The sequence below is a fragment of the Corapipo altera genome, unplaced genomic scaffold (assembly GCF_003945725.1).
Source record: "Corapipo altera isolate COAL_440 unplaced genomic scaffold, ASM394572v1 140, whole genome shotgun sequence".
Lineage (NCBI taxonomy): Eukaryota > Metazoa > Chordata > Aves > Passeriformes > Pipridae > Corapipo > Corapipo altera.
The window spans coordinates 231,560-237,577 of record NW_020885077.1 but is presented as its reverse complement, the minus strand read 5'-3'; the positions used below and the strand labels follow the sequence as shown (position 1 = coordinate 237,577).

At 42.4% G+C, this 6,018-nt stretch overlaps 1 protein-coding gene across 1 annotated transcript in view; it reads right to left on the bottom strand.

The window, feature by feature from the left end:
• KIAA0355 (KIAA0355 ortholog) overlaps positions 1-6,018 on the bottom strand; it is a 58,124-nt gene that overhangs the window by 22,765 nt on the left and 29,341 nt on the right. The gene's annotated exons all lie outside the window — the stretch shown is intronic.

The following is a 6,018-nucleotide window of genomic DNA, read 5'->3' as shown; positions in this document are numbered from 1 at the left end:
ACCCTGGACCCCTGTCCCTGCACGGTTCCATCCCTCTCTCTCCTCCCAAGGCCCGTGAGAACTGTGTCCAAAGACACAGAGACACCTCAGTTACTACAAGCAGAACAACACAGGTGTGTCAGAGGATTTTGGAAGGACAGGAAGGAGTGGAACCATCAGCAGGACATCCTGGAGAGCCACCAGCACCAAGGGGACACTCCCTCTGCCTCCAGGGCTGCTCTCCTGACAAAACCTTACACAGAGTAACTGGAGAGCACCAGAGGAGCAAATGTTTCCAAACCACTGTAGAAAGTATTCAAAAGCTATTCACAGTGTTTCTTTTATGGAGTTCATCACACAAAGTGTTTTAAAAATGTATATTTGACTTTGATTTATTAAAAAAGATTCCGCTTGAATTCCATTTCAGGAATAATTCATAAAATACACAGATAATGTACAAAGCCATCATGCCTTGGAGACACTAAATCATCTGGCTTATTTTCAGCTACATTCTTCTGGAATAAAAAACTGAGACACCATGATCTTCCTGGCAAGACTGAAGTCACACGAACAGTTATATGCATTTACTATCTACTTCAGAAAACCAGTGGTGGCAATGCTTTTTTCCACTGCATCCAGACTCCTTTTGACATTCCATTCTGGTTCAATCACTTCCCTTCTTTGTACAAGGCATAAAATTAAACATTTTTGGTACTTTGACTGACCTCTGAAAGTAGAGTTTGCTTTATTAAAAAAAGCAGTCAGCAAATGATAAAATAAAGAAAACTCCAACTTTCCTGGCTACAAGATTAGAAAGATTTATAGGAAAACTACAGGAAAAGGCAACTGGTGATTTGAATATTTCTGTGTAGGAAGAATGCAGCTCTCAGGGGAAGAAGAAATTCGTACTCATTAGGATTTTCAAGCCGATTACATTTCAAAGAATATTTAAGGTACAGAGGTTGAAGTTTCCCCAGCCTGGGAATAATGCTCAAAATAAACACATGAATTAGGTTTTAAGTGGCAGCACACAACATTCCTACTATAATTTACAGTATTAAACAGTGGAGATAAATAGTAACATCTGCTTTACTGAACTTCTGTTTGAAAAACAATCCACTTCAGCCTTCCTGTGAAAGGGGTGAGGATGGTTCTAACTGCTCCAGGATAATCCAAGTGGTGGAGGGTTTCTGCACTGTTAAACACCCCTTTGGATTGATGGCAGACGCCAAACTCACTCTGCTTTAAAGCTCACTTTGTGGGATTTTCTTCTCAAGAGCACAAACTCTGTCTTGGCTGTGGGGTGAACTCCACAGTCGGGGCCCCCAGAGTGCAGAGACACCAGAACGCTCTGCTGCACAATCCAGGGAACAGTTCTGGCACATGGATGCTTTTTTTCCAGTTAGAGACACCACCATCTCTTTCTCAAGTTTATTTTGCCTACTTTCCCATGCAGAAGTGTTTGACTCTCCTGTTTTAGACCAGAATAAGCACAAACTAAACCCTACAGACTATGCAGGAATCAAAGCTGAACTGGAATCATCACAGGTGTCAACTACTGAGATTTTCTTGGTAGTGATGGTGTTTTCTTAAATCATTTCTTGGAATCATTTCTATTGCATAAACCATGAACTCTTCAGCTTGCAAACTTTGTGTCCCATGACATGCAGCTCCAGCACCCTGACTCCCTGACCCCTTACCAGGCAGAACAAGTATCCACCTCAGCAGCTGAACAGATGGACCCAAAGGAATTTCCTGTTTTGGCAGTGGGAAGCAGTGGGACTTTTGGGGAAGTCTCACTTCAGACTTCCTTGTCTCTGAAACAGGTGATGAGTTTAATCACAGTGGTTACCTCCCAACAGGAGCACCAGGTGGAGATGCAGTGTTAGGTCACTCCATCCCACATTATCCTCCTAACGGGAGCACACAACCAACTCAGGAATATTTCACTGGGCAAAGTGTACACACACTTGCCAGATTTCACTGCTGAACACTGATGCCTTGCAGATTCCCTGGCAAGTAAATGTTGTACAACAGATTCTTTAAAACAGAATGGTACCAGTAATGAAGTCAGCAAATAACCAGTGTCAAGGTCCAAAATTGACACAAACAGACTTGCAGTTCCAACTATTGTTTTATGCAGTAGAACTTCTTTACCTTTTCTGGGTTTTTTGTTTGTTTTTTGCTATTTCCCTAAACAAACCAAGCACTGAAAAGCCCAAACACCACAACAGAGTTATTCCTACCTATTTCCTCCTACCCCCCTTTCCCTCATCAGAGTCCTCAGTGGCCCTGGTAAGGATAAGCCCCAGCACAACCTGGCTGCCACTGGAGCCCAAATAAAGCAGCCACAGAATGAAGTTAACAGAGAGGTGTGACAGATAACACCCTTTCCCATATATTACTAGAAGTGGGCAGAACATGATTCATTTTTACTCCACAGCAATGCTCTGCAGTCCCAGAGTGATCCCATGAACAGAACAGCTCCAAGGGAATAAAATCCTGCCCTCTGGAAGGAGGTACCTGCAGGCTAAGCCAGGTTCCAGCAGAAGCTGCACCTTTATGGTATTAGGAGACACAGGCAACCCAAGACTCACTTCTTCTAACAGTCAACCTAAAAGCCAGTAGTGACAGCTACACTAAAATGCTAACTATGATTTAGGAAAAAAGCACTGAAGTGTGAAGCATTTTAAAAATATAAAGCAGCAATTTAAATGTAGCAAAAAATATTGTTTTGCTACTAACAGTTTCTCAACTCAGAGAAGTCTGAAGCCAATCCCTGCAAACCCCAGGAAAGAATAATTTAAAAAATAGTTCAACTGGGCTTTACAGAGTTTGCTAAGGAGAGTTTGCCTACATTTAATATTTACTCAGACATTTTTGTCTCACAAGCTTCTCATTCAAAAATCTTGGGCTATGTTATACACATAAAAGCCAAAAATTAACTCCATTTAACACAAAACAGAGCATCCAAGAATATATCTGGTGCCCATTCGTGCTTCCCTTTTGTTCAGGAAGGCAACATGGACATCCCTCTCATTACTACCACTTTTTAAGACAGTGCACAAGCTCCATTTTGCAGTACTGAGACTTCTGCAGAGCTTCACAAGAGATGATGGAATATACCAACTTTTTTCCAGTTCTACTCCTCCCCCTTGGATTTCCTTTAATGCTTTTATTAACAGAAGTACAATGTTCCTGCATTCCCCAGCTTACAAACAGATACAGAAAACAACATAAAACACATTCTCCTTCCCCCTGATTTCCAAGCTGCTCCTCACCCATACAGGCACAAAGCACCCGAGAAATCAAAGGTTCTTGAAAGGGGAAAAGGAAAGGAAGAAAATAAAAATCAGCATTTGCATTTCTGAAATTAAGAAACCTTGGGAAACATCTGTCACCAACACTTTGATCAAGAGAAGTCACCTTCTTACCCAGCCTGGTAGACAGCTCTGAACTAGCAAGCTTTGTTCTGTTAAGTAACAATAAATAAATTAAAACTCTCACCCCCAGTGCTACACTCCAGTCTGCACTTTTTTTAGTCCAAATCCAAGACAGGTTATGTTCATCAAAACTTGAGTTTTCTTGACATTGCCTTCCCTGGGGACTAGAGCCCACTACACTAGAAAAAAAAATGTGTGGCACCTCACAAAAGCCACAGCTCTGCTTGATTTCTACAGCCAAACCTGCTCTGCTTACACAGAAAGAGTCCCATTCTCATTAATTTGGGGTTCTGAATTACAACTCACCTCCCAGTGCTTCCACACCACCAGACTCCATCCCTCAACCAGGAGACTGCAGTGCCATTCTCAGTGCCCTGCTGAGCTGCCACTCACACACTCCACCATCTCCCAGTTCTTTCTCAGACAGAGCTGGAAGTCCTTTCACTCACCTACTAAAAAGGCTGCAAAAGCAATTCCAGATACACTTGTATTTCCCTCCTTGTGTTTTCCAAGGAAACAACTACACTGGCTCTCACACTCTTCCCCCTGTCACCTCCCTTTCAGTGAACTCTGATGAAGTCAGACAAGCCCTTTATACCTTTCTGCTCCCATTGTGTGTTTTTTAATCCTGCTGGCAGTTTTATGAAATGTTAACTTCTCTATACACCAGGGAGGAAAAAAACCCAACAAGCTACACTTTTTAAATTAAAATTTCAGCATCAACAGCTCAGTCTTCCAAGCCCAGAAAGGCAGAATGGGAGAGGCTCTCAGCAGGTCATCCCACTGGCCCAAGCAAGGAGCGTTTTCACCCGGGTCAGTTTGGGAGCTGCAGGTTTAACCTGTTCTGTAGGTTCTGCTCCCTACCCTTTGTAGAATCCACATCAGTGCTCCACTAACACTACAAAGGATTTCCACAGTGTCTAATGAGAATCTTTCTTTGTGAAACTTCAGTTCACTGCTCCTTGCTCCACCTTACATGGACATGAGGAACAGGACACTGGGACGTGTTCTGGCAGCTTCTCACATACCTGAGCAACTCCAATTTTCCTTCTTAACTCTCCTCTCCTGTAGAGTCCCTCTCTGAAGTCCTATTTCCTGGATGTTTGATTACTCCTGCTCCTCTCCTCTGGTGTCTCTCCACTGGCTCCCTATTTCTCTAAGCTGTGTTTAAGGCCATGACAACCAGTGAGTGAGTTCAGTGCTTAGTTCATGGCTCTTGCAGGTTAGGGTTGTGTCCAATACACAGGAACTGCCTCTTTGCACAGCAGCAACAGCATTGGTTTATTATTTGCAACTGCACAGCACTGACTCCTACCCAACACACATCTTCCACAGGCCCCAGGACTGCTCTCCAGAAGTGCTGCCCAGGGGGCTCCACTGCTGATGCTGAGAATTTAAATATTGCAACATTCAGCTTCCCCCTCTGATTTCAACCCCAAACTGAAAGCTCATTTGCTCAGGATTATTTTTAAGTCAAGTAGGTCTTCCAGCATCACTTACATCCTGTACTTTCAAGTCACCTACAAACTTAAATCTGTTCCTCTGCTGACCTCTCAACAGGTCCATCCTGACAGTGAGCAGCTGCTAAAGCTTCCTGGGCACAACCAACAACCCCTTTGCCCCTACACAGTATTCAGATAGTTGCCAACACTTGGAAAGACAGAGTTTCAAAGCCCACAAAACTCCCTAGAAGACAGGTAGTGCTTCAGATGTTTTTGCTTTTTTAATTCAAACAAATATGTTCAAGTATTCAAATAATACTTGCACTTTCAGCACAAGTATTACCAAGATTAATTTCATAAACTCACATATTTTTAAATATATACTGCGATAGCTTTAGCTAAACAGTGATGTTATTTGATTGTTTTTAAAGATACAAGTCTACAGAAGACATTCATAACAAATATATAGCCCATCTACATTCTGTATTAAGTATACAACACTGAAAACTGTAGTATGTAATTGCAGGGAGAAATAAGACTGACAAACAGCATTCTCCTGAACCACTCCACCTGTGAGTGGTGCAGTGAGGGAAAGCAGGTAATAGCTGACAGGCATATAATATTCATCCTTACAAAGTTACCTGAAATCTAAATCAAAACCAAGAGAATTCAAAAAGAAATTTTCCACTCAGGATGGAGTTCTGAAGGAATAACTTTGCAAAGTAAAGAAATATGTCAAAGCAAGAGGAACCACCTAAAACTCCATGGATTTATATGTGACTGTCACTTAGCACTGCCTGTCACACCACACAGACAGGTACCCAGCCCTACCCAGCCAGGTGTGATGGGAGCTGGGGATCCTCTCACCTCCCCAGCCTCTGAATCCTCACTGTTGGCACTTGCTGTCAGTGCATGAAAACTACAGCAAAGTCAGGACAAATTTGTACAGCACAGATCTCTCACACTAGTGTGGCATTTTCCTCTTAAGCTCAACAGCTCAAAAAGACAAAAATGTTTTAAAGAGTGATAAAATATTATTAGACCACTAATAGGTGGTTTTACTCAACCACTGATGACAATATGCTACTCCCATGTGTTTAGGTTTCCCCTCAGGATGGAAAATACCAAGGAAAGTGTAGGTTCATTTAGAATAC